A 13,918-nucleotide genomic window follows, 5' to 3' on the forward strand; every position below is an offset into this window, starting at 1 on the left:
CGAAGCATCTGATGTTGAGGCAGCTGGCAATTGATGTTGGTGGTGATGTCCCTCTGACGTATAGAAATATTTACAATTTTTGTTCTACATATATTTGTTATTGTTATTTACAAAAAAGACTGATTTTATATAATGCAAAAATTTTCTGATAATATATATATATATATATATATATATATATATATATATATATATATATATATATATATATATATATATATATATAATTTCTTTATTCTAATTATGTCCTACCATTTCTTCATCCTTTTATGCGTTGTGTGTCATTTCTTGTTTGTGTGCATGTTGCAAGATACTCAGTACTGCAAGAAATTGTTAATCTGTTTTGTGTTCCTGTTTTTCTTTTAATTATGTTGTGCTGTTGATCTACTAATTTAACTTTTATTTAGTGGTTGGTATGAGAGAGGGTGGACCTCTTCCGCGTTTTTCACGTCAATCTTTACGTTTTGCAGTATTCGGTGGCTTAACTTCTACTTCTCGTTTCTCTTTGCTGTGTTGTCTTGTCTCTGTGGACCATAATTTCCTCTGTAACTATTCGCGCCTTGGTCTCGCCAGTTACTGCTTCTGACATCGTGACCTCTTTCAAAGTAACCTTGACCGTTGGCATTTTGATTCCTAAACCAATATCCACCACTGTATGAGTGTCCATTATCGTTCCTATTTCGGTACCAATTATTCTGGTTCTCGTTTCTGTGCCAATTACCTTCATTATGCCACTGTCCTGGTCTGTTAAACTGCCTGAAATTTTTGGTATTAGGATTACGATTATTATTATTGGAATATTCGTTCCTAGTCCTCTCCTTTTGCTGTTCCCTCTCCTATCTTTTCTCTTTCACCTCGTCTTCTTTGAACATGAATTCAAGTTCCCTTAAGACCTCTTTGAATGCTTCGGTATTTTCATTTTTTTCTACTGTCGCCTGTTGATATTTTACCCGTAACTTCATTCTACTTAGACGTATCAGCTCTCCGTCACTGTATGGTTTGTCTAGGCATTTATTCTTTTTATCCATTGTGTCAAAGAATTTTACCATACTTTTCTCCCCTGAGTTTTCATATGGTGTCATCAGAAGTAACTCGTATTTAATTTTGTTTTGCGCCTTCTTAGCCCAGTATCTTTCGAGAAATGCTGTTCTGAACTGTAGGTAAGACGTACAGGTAGCAGCAATCTTTTGCATCACCTCCGCTACTGTTCCTGACATGTGTGCACAAATGAAGTCAAGTATGTGAGCCAAGCTCCAATGGTGTGGCAAGCCTACTTGGAACTGACCGATGTATGTGCGTGCATGCAAGCTACCGCCTTCCTCCTTGAAATGTTGAAATTGTCTCAATGTTAGGAAGTGGTCTGTATCATATCTACTCATAAATCCGGTTTGTGGCTGATTCATAGACTCAAATAATCTGCCACTACTTGTGCCATCTTGCCTATTCTCTGGTAATCTACTGCCTGTCTGCATATGCTCAGTTTCCTGCCGCCGGCCGGTGTGACCGAGCGGTTCTAGGCGCTTGAATCTGGAACCGTGCGACCGCTACAGTCGCACGTTCGAATCCTGCCTTGGGCATGGATGTGTGTGATGTCCTTAGGTTAGTTAGGTTTAAGTAGTTCTAAGTTCTAGGGTACATGACCTCAGATGTTAAGTCCCATAGTGCTCAGAACCAGTTTCCTGCCCCATAATTGCATCATATCGTAACATTGGTGAACAAAAGTGTTGTTCGTTTGTCTCTACTCTCGTCATTCGCGGTACTGTAGCTGCGATACTGTTATATTGTGTCATTGGATTTACTGGTTCAGTCGCCTGTCTTTCTATTGATATCGGCTGACTGTATGTGTCCTGTTTTTCTAGATACTATGCCTGCTTCTCTGATATGTCATTACTTTAACCGGGGTTTTCTGTTTCGATTTCTGCGCGAGTGTTACGTCTGGCCTTAGTTCTACTTGAACTTTCTTAGACGGCGCGTGTTCGTGTACTGAATTAATGCTTGACGTATCAGTTGTTTCGCTACAGATGTAATCCGTCTCGATCTTTTCTTCAATAGATTGTATCAACTATATTCGAAGCTTTTCAAACTGATCTTTGTTTTTAAGTCCTATCTTATTCATCCGCTGATAATTTTTTTCAGTGCAACTTTTGCGGCCTTGCTTTGGATTGCTTGTTCTTCCGAAATTTGTATTGCTGTTCGATTGGCTTTTTTCGTAAAACGTTCCACCTTTTTGTCAACGTTTACGATGTCCAATTGGACCTTGTCCACGTCAGTCCGTAAATTGCTGTTGACTTTGTGTTAGTACCTGAATTATTTCTCTAGCTTTTTTCGCGTCTTGGTTTATCTGTGTGATCTGACTATCAATTCTAGCGATACCTGCTTCCATCTGGATTTTAACCTGTTGAATCTGTGCCCTTGTCTCTTGTCTCAAGTTCTGATTATACTGTTTCAATTGCTGATGCTTTTTAGCATCTGTGTATTCTGTTTCGTTATCTGTGTACTAATAAACGTCATCTCCGTATTAATATCCTGATTCTGTTTCGCCATCTGTATATTCTGTTTCGTTATACCACTGTTCATTTTTTGTAACATCTCCATGATCGCGTCCTGTCCTGCAACACTGCCTTCTGCTGAACTGTGCGTTCTCGTTCTATTAGAATGAAATATTCACCCTACAGCGGAGTGTGCGCTGATATGAAACTTCCTGGAAGATTAAAACTGTGTGCCGGACAGAAACTCGAACTCAGGACCTTTGCCTTTCACGGGCAAGTGCTCTAACAACTGAGCTACCCAAGCACAACTCACGACTCGTCCTCACAGCTTTAATTCTGCCAGTACCTAGTCTCCTACCTTCCAAAATTCACAGAAGCTATCCTGTTGCTTCGCACAATACTGTGAGCTGCGACGACTACTGTCTGCGTCGCTCGCTGCTGACAAATAACACAATTATCTCTTTATATCTGGATTGACCTTCGCCAATGAAACTCTCCCTACAGCTTGATGAAGTCAAGGACAAGGTAACCAGTCCACCGTGATGCCACTCGATATTCGCTCGCAGACGTTTAACCAGTACTCTGTCCATGTTCAGACGGCACAATAAGTGTGGTGGCCAGCACAGTGAACAAAGCTTAATCGCGAGTGACTCAATATAGAGTATCACTCCGATTCGCTAACAACAGAAGTGCTCTCCCAGTGAAGTACTGAGGAGACACTTCGTTCCTTGCTCTTTGCGTACACATACGAGTGCACTCGCTCTCGTTACATGTTCCCGCTCCAAGAGCAACAATGGAACGGCCCCTTTTTCTGGAAAAATTGCAGGGGTACATCTTTTGCTGTCTTCCCTAACTCCTCTGGCTCTTTGCGTCAGAAATTTTCCGCCGATCAGCGTTGCTCTTTAACTGGGAGAACGACGTTTCGTTTAAGTCGACCAATGCGGAAATATGTAGCATCTCTGTTAGGCGTATACTGTCCTCCTGTGAGAACTCCGTAACTACTAAGTCGGTCCGTCAAAAAATGCGTCTTCTGGACACTCCCACGCAATGTAGCGGAATTTGCTTTTAAGTCGAACATGGGGGTCGTCATCCCTTTGCTCCAGCAAAAGCTGTCTTCTCTCTGAGCGGTCGCACTGACCGAAGTAGGTGTGTGTTGGCTCACCCCTCTGGAGGGACAGGCATCCCAGGGGGCTGGTTGCCTCTTTAGAACGAAAATTCCTGTGGCCGTCAGGTTGAGTACGCCAGCCTCGACTTTTTCAACCTCGGTGCGCACTTGCAATTTACTTATCATATTTGCATATCTCTTACATGAATTCATACTAAATTGACTCTACCTTATCGCGTTTGGGTTCGAATGAAGCGTCTTGATGTGCAGAATACGATTGTGAGGACGGAATATGTAAGAAATGGTCAGGAGACCACGCCACATTACAGTGGTCATTGGTGAATCAGCAAGTTAAGACTCAACATTATTAAATTAATTAATGTGATTATTAATTTGCGTTCCGAAAGTGACCTCAGACATAAGCAACAAATGAGCCGTGAGTAAATTCACTATTTCATATGTAAAAATTGGGGGTGTAGCTCACGATTTTAAGATTGTTGAGAGGATTATAATTTTCTTTACGTAAAAATAGTAACACTTAGATTCACTCAGACATATACATGGGTTGGAACTTTGATAGTGGCAACTACACTCCTGGAAATTGAAATAAGAACACCGTGAATTCATTGTCGCAGGAAGGGGAAACTTTATTGACACATGCCTGGGGTCAGATACATCACATGATCACACTGACAGAACCATAGGCACATAGACACAGGCAACAGAGCATGCACAATGTCGGCACTAGTACAGTGTACATCCACCTTTCGCAGCAATGCAGGCTGCTATTCTCTCATGGAGACGATCGTAGAGATGCTGGATGTAGTCCTGTGGAACGGCTTGCCATGCCATTTCCACCTGGCGCCTCAGTTGGACCAGCGTTCGTGCTGGACGTTCAGACCGCGTGAGACGACGCTTCATCCAGTCCCAAACATGCTCAATGGGGGACAGATCCGGAGATCTTGCTGGCCAGGGTAGTTGACTTACACCTTCTGGAGCACGTTGGATGGCACGGGATACATGCGGACGTGCATTGCCTGTTGGAACAGCAAGTTCCCTTGCCGGTCTAGGAATGCTAGAACGATAGGTTCGATGACGGTTTGGATGTACCGTACACTATTCAGTGTCCCCTCGACGATCACCAGAGGTGTACGGCCAGTGTAGGAGATCGCTCCCCACACCATGATGCCGGGTGTTGGCCCTGTGTGCCTTGGTCGTATGCAGTCCTGATTGTGGCGCTCACCTGCACGGCGCCAAACACGCATACGACCATCATTGGCACCAAGGCAGAAGCGACTCTCATCGCTGAAGACGACACGTCTCCATTCATCCCTCCATTCACGCCTGTCGCGACACCACTGGAGGCGGGCTGCACGATGTTGGGGCGTGAGCGGAAGACGGCCTAACGGTATGCGGGACCGTAGCCCAGCTTCATGGAGACGGTTGCGAATGGTCCTCGCCGATACCCCAGGAGTAACAGTGTCCCTAATTTGCTGCGAAGTGGTGGTGCGGTCCCCTACGGCACTGCGTACGATCCTACGGTCTTGGCGTGCATCCGTGCGTCGCTGCGGTCCGGTCCCAGGTCGACGGGCACGTGCACCTTCCGTCGACCACTGGCGACAACATCGATGTACTGTGGAGACCTCACGCCCCACGTGTTGAGCAATTCGGCGTTACGTCCACCCGGCCTCCCGCATGCCCACTATACGCCCTCGCTCAAAGTCCGTCAACTGCACATACGGTTCACGTCCACGCTGTCGCGGCATGCTACCAGTGTTAAAGACTGCGATGGAGCTCCCCGTATGCCATGGCAAACTGGCTGACACTGACGGCGGCGGTGCACAAATGCTGCGCAGCTAGCGCCATTCGACGACCAACACCGCGGTTCCTGGTGTGTCCGCTGTGCCGTGCGTGTGATCATTGCTTGTACAGCCCTCTCGCAGTGTCCGGAGCAAGTATGGTGGGTCTGACACACCGGTGTCAATGTGTTCTTTTTTCCATTTCCAGGAGTGTATTTATTTACGCCTCTTACAAAATAGATACGTGTTTCAAAGTATTACTGATCTTTAAAGTAGTCACCAGCATTGTGTATAACCTGTTGCCAGCGATGTGGAAGTCGTGGGATACTCTTGGCAGTGCCTGTTGTGTTGACAGTTTGAGTGGCACGGTCTATTGCCTGATGAATCTGTAGCAGTTCTGAAGCGAATGCTTTGAAGTGTTTCCTTCAGTTTAGAAATCGAGTTGAACTCACGAGGGCTTACGTCAGGGGTGTGCAGTAGGTGGTATAGCATTTAGCAGCCCCATTAGTCAAACAAATCAGTAACAGCTTGCACTGTACATGCTTGAGCATTGTCCTACAAAATGATGGTCAGGTCCTGCAGGAAGTGTGATCACTTCTGTCCTATGCTGTTCATTTTTGGAACACAACCTATGACCAGCCACTATTAAAGCTCCAACCATCGTATTTATAATTAAAGCAAAGGACGGCTTGCAACATCTGAACTGAAACCGTCGTGGAGTGGAAACAGTAAGCTTCCAGACATAGTTTCATATTCAAAATATTGTGTAGTCTCTCAACTTTACAAGTCTTTGAAATTTGTAAAGGGAATTTCCAAACGCTCTATATAACCAAACACGCTGCTCTTTTCATCAGTCAGTTCTAGTTGGTATGGGTCGTTGACTGAGGAGCAATATTTAAGTACTCACCACATAACAGTTATGTAAGTTACATCCTATGTGAGTAGGTTACACTTCCTGAGGATTCTTCCAATGAGTCTCGGTCTGGCATCTGCTTTATCTGTGATTAGTTTTATATCATTGTTCAATTTTAAATCGCTCCTTACGCATACTGCTTGATACTTTACGTATGTGAATGTGTTTAGTAGCAGTTATGCAATTATGCAGTCATACAGTAATGGGTCCCCCCATGAACCATGGACCTTGCCGCTGGTGGGGAGTCTTGCGTGACTCAGCCATACAAATAGCTGTACCATAGGTGCAACCACATCGGAGGGGTATCTGTTGAGAGGCCAGACAAACGTGTGATTCCTGAAGAGGGGTAGCGAAGAGATTGATGAAATGTATGACGAACTAAAAGAAATTATTCAGATAGTGAAGGCAGACGAAAATTTAATAGTCATAGTGACTGGAATACGACAGTAGGAAAAGGAAGAGAAGGAAACGTAGTACGTGAATATGGAATGGGGGTAAGAAATGAAAGAGGAAGCCGCCTGGTAGAATTTTGCACAGAGCACAACTTAATCATTGCTAACACTTGGTTTAAGAATCATGAAAGAAGGTTGTATACATGGAAGAGGCCTGGAGATACTGAAAGTTTCAGATGGATTACATAATGGTAAGACAGAGATTTAGGAACCAGGTTTAATATTGTAAGACATTTCCAGGGGCAGATGTGGACTCTGACCACAATTTATTGGTTATGAACTGTAGATTAAAATTGAAGAAACTGCAAAAAGTTGGGAATTTCAGGAGATGGGACCTGGATAAACTGGCATAATCAGAGGTTTTAGAGAGTTTCATGGAGAGCATTAGGGAACGACTCACAGGGATGGGGGAACGAAATACAGTAGACTAAGAAAGGGTAGCTTTGAGAGATGGAATAGTGAAGGCAGCAGAGGATCAAGTAGTTAAAAAGACGAGGGCTAGTAGAAATCCTTGGGTGGCAGAAGATATATTGAATTTAATTGATGAAAGGAGAAAATATAAAAATGCTGTAAATGAATCAGGCAAAAAGGAATACAAACGTCTCAAAAATGAGATCGACAGGAAGTGCAAAATGGCTAAGCAGGGATGGCTAGAGGACAAATGTAAGGATGTAGAGGCATATCTCACTAGGGGTAAGATAGATACTGCCTACAGGAAATTTAGAGAGACATTTGGAGAAAAGAGAACAACTTGTATGAATATCAAGAGCTCATATGGAAACCCAGTTCTAAGCAAAGAAGGAAAACCAAAAAGGTAGGAGTAGTATATAGAGGGTTTACACAAGGGCGGTGTACTTGAGGACAATATTATGGGAATGGAAGAGAATATGGACAAAGATGAAATGGGAGATATGATACTGCGTGAAGAGTTTGACACAGCACTGAAAGACCTATGCGCGTCCCTCTGGCGCATAATTTTTGAAAGTCGGGATTGCATTCACCCTAACCTGGCGATTAAAAAGCCCTGGGAGTAGACAACATTCCATTAGAACTACTGACAGCCTTGGGAGCGCCAGACCCGACAAAACTCTACAATGTGGTGAGCAAGATGAATGAGACAGGCGAAATACCCTCAGACTTCAAGAAGAAAATAAGAATTCTAATCCCAAGAAAGCAGGTGTCGACAGATGTGAAAATTTAATAAGCCACGGCTGCAAAATACTAACACGAATTCTTTACAGACGAATGGAACAACCGGTAGAAACCTGCCTCGGGGAAGACCAGTTTGGAATCCGCAGAAATGTTGGAACACGTGAGGCAATACTGACCCTACGACTTATCTTAGAAGCTAGATTGAGGAAGGGCAAACCTACATTTCTAGCATTTGTCGAATTAGAGAAAGCTTTTGACTCTTTCAAATTCTGAAGGTGGCAGGGGTAAAATAAAGGGAACGAAAGGCTATTTTCAATTTGTACAGAAACCAGACGGCAGTTATAAGAATCGAGGGCATGAAAGGGAAGCAGTGTTTGGGAAGCGAGTGAGACAGGGTTGTAGTCTATCCCAGATGTTGTTGAGCCTGTATATTGAGCAAGCAATAAAGGAAACAAAAGAAAAATTCGAAGTAGGAATTAAAATCCATTGAGAATAATTAAAAACTTTGAGGTTCACCGATGACATTGTAATGCTGTTAGAGACAGCAAAGGAGCTGGAAGAGCAGTTGAACGGAATGGACAGTGTCTTGAAAGGAGGATATAAGATGAACATCAACAAAAACAAAATGAGGATAACGGAATGTAGTCGAATTAAGTCAGGTGGTGCTAAGGGAATTAGATTAGGAAATGAGGCCCTTAAAGTAGTAGATGAGTTTTGCTATTTGGGGAGCAAAATAACTGATGATGGTCGAAGCAGAAAGGACTGGTAATGGCAAGAAAAGCGTTTCTGAAGAAGAGAAATTTGTTAACATCGAGTATAGATTTAAGTGTCAGAAAGTCTTTTCTAAAACTATTTCTTGGAGTGTAGCCATGTATGGATGTGAAACATGGACTGTAAATAGTTTGGACAAGAAGAGAACAGAAGCTTTCGAAATGTGGTGCTACAGAAGAATGCTGAAGATTAGAAGGGCAGATCATGTAACTAATGAGAAGGTATTGAATAGAATTGGGGAGAAGAGGAGTTTGTGGTACAACTTGACTAGAAGAAGGGATCGGTTTGTAGGACATGTTCTGTGGCATCAAGGGATCACCAATTTAGTATTGGAGGGCAGCGTGGAGAGTAAAAATCGTAGGGGGAGACCAAGAGATGAATACACTAAGCTGATTCATGAGGATGTAGGTTGCAGTAGGTACTGGGAAATGAAGAAGCTTGCACAGAATAGAGTAGCATGGAGAGCTGCATAAAACCCGTACCTGGACTGAAGACCACAACTACAACAACAGTAATGGGCCCTCCTGCGTTTTTATACGAAAAATGGTACATCTGTTTGTTGAGGATCAGTTGACAAACTACCAAGCGTTGATCCTGTACAGGTCTTCCTGTATTACGCAATAGTTTTCTAGCCTTGCGAATTCTCTGTATACTACAGCATCATCCGCAAAAAGCCTCATAGAAGTTATGATGGTGTGTACATTGTCATTTATATAAACACACCAATAAAAAGTGTTGCATCAGTCCGATATGTCGCGCAAGTGTGTTGTTATTGAGAGTGTTCTGCCACAATCGTTAGGTCATGTCCGAAGTTGTTAGCAAACATACCCCCTGTTAACATGAGTGCTGTCTACGGGTAGAACGGCGCACTTGGGAATAGATCGCAGCATTTCAGTTGAGGGTAAAGTACCAGAAGGACAATGGGGACCAGTGCTCAAGTCCGAATCGTTACGTTACGTGCAGAAGGCTTGTCCACCAGAGAAGTTGCACTATACATGCAATAGAATCAAAGTGATTTGTCGCACACTTGAAATCGATTCCAATTGACAGATATTGAATATGATTTACACAGCACAAGACATCCACGTTCCCAGGTGCACAGAATGATCGGTATCTACAACTTTTGAGTTAAAGGAACCATGGGCTGAATGCTTCAAGACTGAATTCAGTGTTCGAAGAAGCAACAGGATGTCATGTATTGCATCGAACTGTTAGGAGATAGTTCCATGATGCGAATCTCAATTTCTGACGACCATGATGAGCACCACATCGTTCACCACAGTCCAATTGACTCAGAGATGAGCAAGAAATCATGCAGAATCCATGATTAGCGTCAGGTGTTGTTTTTGGACGAAATTCGCATCTCTTTGTACCCTGATAATCACCGACAACGTGATTAGATACAACCTGCTAATATCAGATACATTCAACACTGTGCCTCACATGTGCAGTAAGATGGTGGTTCAGTGGTGGTTCAACATGCCACCCATTCACAGGACGACCAGTCGGGTACCCCCACTCTCCCCCGCCGCCCCCTCCACTCCTCCCAACCCAACTGGCCTGCACTGTGGTGTATGACTTTATAGTGGTCGGGTCCTGGCTCCGAGTGCGTCGGCTCCACCAGTGACCCACTTCCTGCTAGCACCTGCCACCCAACCCTCCATCCTTCTCTCTTCTGTTTCGGTATGGCAGGTGTGCCCACACACAATCAGCCAGGTTGGCGACCTACTCATAGGGGGCACGGAGTGGGAGTGGCGTTTAGTCGACTCATCAGCCTGTGAATGGGAGGATCTGCGCTACGCTATTGAAGAGTAAGACAATTGGGGCCAGGGTTGGCTTGATGATCTCATCGATGGTATGCCACAACCCATTCAAACCTGCAGCTGAACAGCGGAACGTTATTCCATGTATTGTCGTTCCTCAGGAGTGCAGCGAAAGAAAAAACTGTGGGCAGCAGACGATGTTTTTCGTTACACATGTTTGTTTTAGCGATTTGGTAATCTGGACACACTGAAAATCAATATATACGCATCGCTCAGAGAAAATATTTGTTTTCTGTGCCGTGAATTTCGAAATAATTGGCTGATGCAAAACTTTTATTGATGTGTGTCCATTGTGAAAAGTAATGGACTTATCACACTCCCTTGGGGTACGTCCGAAGTCACTTTTACGTCTGAAGACTCCCCTCCAGCATGTTGTGTATGGCCCATCTGAACCCACCTATTCTATATTTACATGGAAATCATGGGATCCTGAGCAACGCAAGGAGCGCTATCGCAGAACGATAAAGCGCGGTGTCTGTAGCCCACGATCCTACCGCTATCTATTCCAACACTTGCTGATTGGCGTTCCTCCTCCTTATATGATGCATGACACGATCGTCTCACGAACAACCAGCATTCAAATGCGACTTCTGAATGAGAAACATGCTGCGTAATCTTTCTTAAATACAGACTGTAGACAGCGTTACTCCTTCCTGGTTTGTGCCGTTGTCCTGAAATGTTAACCATTTACTATGGAAAGAGGTATATCTGGAGCTCTTATGGGGCTGCAATTTTGATGGTCAGCAACGTATTTGTCCAAGTTGTCGTGCCAAAATCTACCTTGATTATTAGCATCTTGGTTTGCTTACCTCTGCTTTGTCCATCTCCGCCACAACTTCTTGCATTATATTTGACAGCAGCTCCCATTCACTATCGGTTAGGCCGAACTCCCTCGTTTCTGCTGATGACCACTGCACGATTTCATCTCTTTTTTCCTGTACACAAAGTTACTAGCTTTTATACTGAACGTAATTTCTAAATACTTATGAAAACAAATTTGATTCAAGTTAATACGTATAACATAGAACAAAAGACCTAAAGTTTCAGTGGAGTGTACTGGAAAACCATTTAGATATGTAAAGTAAACATGCTAACGGAGCAGCAGCAGCTCTTTAGACTTGAGCAAATTTTGTGAATGAAAACGGGTTCTGTAGTATCAAGGAGTAGAGAAAAGGGGGGGGGGGGGGTCGACGGGGTGATAGTGACGTTCAAGCGCTGCTCACTGACACACGTTTAGTACAACAAGTTAAAGAATCTCCGTGATTCACGACAAAATATTCTCTGAGACACTGCCCAGACTAAGCGGAGGCGGCACAATGCGGATACACGTGACACGCTGATAGGAGGCACCTTAATGAGCCCATGAAAGTGCGTGGATGAAGCGTTTCGGACGGTATGGTGTCTGCGTTTGGACTATCACCTCTCTGAGGCGGTCCGCTCTGATGCCAAAGTGATAAATATAGATGCCAATATTAGCTCTTAAGCTGAAAATGATTTAGAACATAAGGTTTTTAACCATAGTTTTTGGGGAAATCAGAAACAATATGAGTCAGATAATTTGGGTGAAGAGCACAATTGAGCTTTACTGGGGCTACCAAGAAATACACTGGTTTCCAAAATTAAAGCAACAAACAGGTATTTCCCTGTTCTGTGTTAAATTCACGATATAATCATACAAACTGTCAACAGATGTCCGTACGATTGTGTTTTGCACGGAAGATGGCATGCACGCCAACGATGGTGTGAGGACACCTCTCAAACGGGGTGGTGTTTGCAGGTTAGTCCCATATTCCAATCGCCATGCACACAATCACAGACGTTGCAGTATGCCACAGAGAAGACGCCTACCAGACTCTGTGCGGTGCAGGGCCATAGGAAAAATAGAAACAGCAAAGTCGCAAACGGATGTGGCCTCATGGCTTAATGTGAATCGCTCTGTTACTTCTCGGATGTGGCGACAGTTTATAGAGACCAAAACTGTATACCAAAGACCAGGCCAGAGTCGAACACGTTTGACATCGGAAAGACAGAACCGGTTTTGGTTGTAAGGACACGTCGGTACTGCCTTAGTACTGCACGACATGGGGCATATGATCTCACAGGAAAGGGTCTGATGACCCTGTAGTTTGGTCCCTTTATCCCTCAAACCAACCAACCTCGCAGCATCCGCTGGACCTGTTGTATCGAGGCAAACCGCGTACAAAAGGCTTCGGCAGAATGGTCTTTATTGTCAGAGACCTGCTGTATGTGCACCCCTGAAGTGTCTTCACAGAAGGGAACGTCTGTAGTGGAGTTATCAACATGCCACCTGGACGGTCGAAGAGTCGGGCAATGTTATTTTCACAGATAAGTCCCGATAAATTCTGGAGAGTTATTCTTGACGGATTCGCATCTGGAGTGAACGTGGAACACCATTTCTGGACACAAACATTGTGGGTACAGACCGATATCGAGTGGGTGTGGGCAGGGATTATGTTGACCTCTCGATCACCTCTCCATGAAATTGTACGGGTGAATCAGCAAGGTTCAACTGCTGTCACATATCGTAGAAAAATCTTGGGACCTCGTGTACTGTTGTTGTGAGGAGCTATGGGCCAAGACTTCGCACTGGACCTCGTATAGCACAGGTGGTTGATGCTTCCTTGGAAACGGAAGATATTGCACCCACGGCGTAGCCTGCTGGCTCACCCAATCTGATTCCCACAGCGCTCGACTGGGATGCATTAGCGAGATGTGTTGCACCACGACAACATCCACCAACCATTCTCAGAGACTTGCGAGCAGCTCTGCAGGAACAATGGTTCAAAATGGTTCAAAGGGCTCTGAGCACTATGGCACTTAACATCTGAGGTCACCAGTCCCCTAGAACTTAGAACTACTTAAACCAACTAACCTAAGGACATCACACACATCCGTGCCCGTGGCAGGATTCGAACCTGCGACCGCAGCGGTCGCGCGGTTCCAGACTGAAGCGCCTTGAACAGCTCGGCCACCAGCGGCCGGCCAGGAAGAATGGGCTTTATCGCATCAGTATGAGACTGATGACATCATTTACAGCATGCCCCGTCGTTGTCAGGTCTGTTTTGCTGCCAGAGGTGGCCACATCCCATACTGAACACATTAACCAGTCGTCAGAATGTCTTTGCAAATCCGACAAGTTGGAAGAAAACGAATAACATGATTGTCTACCGATATGCATGTTGCAGTTGTTTACGTCCTTTCTTCTTTCCACTGTTTCTACTTTACTATCACCTGATTATACTGTTATGCGGCATAGTATAAGTGACCTTGCAAAATTTCAGTTTGATGATTTAATTTGGACACCAGTGTAATTTATTGCATACTGAAGTTGTTACAAACATTACCTCCTCGTGTGAAGCACACTGAAACATCTGGTGACAACTATTTTTTTCT

This window comes from Schistocerca gregaria, chromosome X (assembly GCF_023897955.1).
Source record: "Schistocerca gregaria isolate iqSchGreg1 chromosome X, iqSchGreg1.2, whole genome shotgun sequence".
NCBI lineage: Eukaryota > Metazoa > Arthropoda > Insecta > Orthoptera > Acrididae > Schistocerca > Schistocerca gregaria.